The sequence below is a fragment of the Eimeria mitis genome, genomic scaffold (genome assembly GCF_000499745.2).
Source record: "Eimeria mitis Houghton genomic scaffold, Emh_scaff1695, whole genome shotgun sequence".
NCBI lineage: Eukaryota > Apicomplexa > Conoidasida > Eucoccidiorida > Eimeriidae > Eimeria > Eimeria mitis.
The window spans coordinates 7,819-8,784 of record NW_013570010.1 but is presented as its reverse complement, the minus strand read 5'-3'; positions in this window follow the sequence as shown (position 1 = coordinate 8,784).

Genomic DNA, 966 nt, shown 5'->3' with positions numbered 1-966 from the left:
AAGCGCAGCTCTGGCCATGAACTAGATATTCTCGAGCAAGGGAGAACAGCAGGCCCCCGATATGTCCGGAAAGCGTGCGAACGAAGCTCGTGTTTCTGAACAGTCAGCAGGTTCAACCGGTTACAAGGCGTTAGACTGTTAGAAAGCAGTAGTACTATGCAGCGACGCCGTTCAAGATTGCGTGGGCCAGCGAACCTACGGGCTGACAGTCAAGCCAGAGGGGTTGCCAAGTGATGACTACTTAATAAACTGTGCTTGCAGGCGAAACTCCCGCTGCAGTATCTCGGAACAGCTCCACGACGCCAGCAGCGCGGCGCTGTAATCGGCGTTTTGTAACAGCGAAGCCATATCAAACACTGCATGAGCCGGATGTGCGTAAATTTTACCGTAGCAATCGTTCAATACTGGGAGGTCAAACCCTGCAGGGGAGAGTTTCTTTTGTGTATTCTGCCCTGAAGCGGGTTATCTGCGTTATTCTGGCATGGTCAAGGGATTGTCCAAAGGGGGAGCCCCCGTCGAGGGCCCCCGACCGTGCCAGAAGAGCGCAGATAAACCGCTTCACAGCAAATTACGGAAAGAAACTCTCCAAACGGGTTAAAATATTAATATAGAGGGGATGTATCAACGGGAAAGCACGAACTTAGCGGAACCTCATCGATCAGCACACTGTGTTTTCGCTCCAGTATGGCATGCCATAACGTTTTCCTTCCTGTTTACGTGGACTTCACGTTGTGTTCATCAGTTTGAGGGAACATTTTGTACGCAATAGCTACTAAAATGAAGTATTAACTTGCTTTTAAAGGCCGCAGAGTGGTAGGCTGGACAGCAGTGCTTAGCAGGAGGGACCCCACGACGGACCAGGTGGGCCAGCCGCCGCTGCCTCACCGCCTCCTCGCGCACACACGCTGCGCAGCTTCCTGTTGCGAATACAGTTCAAGTCTCTCGAAATCTCCATTATTCTTCTCG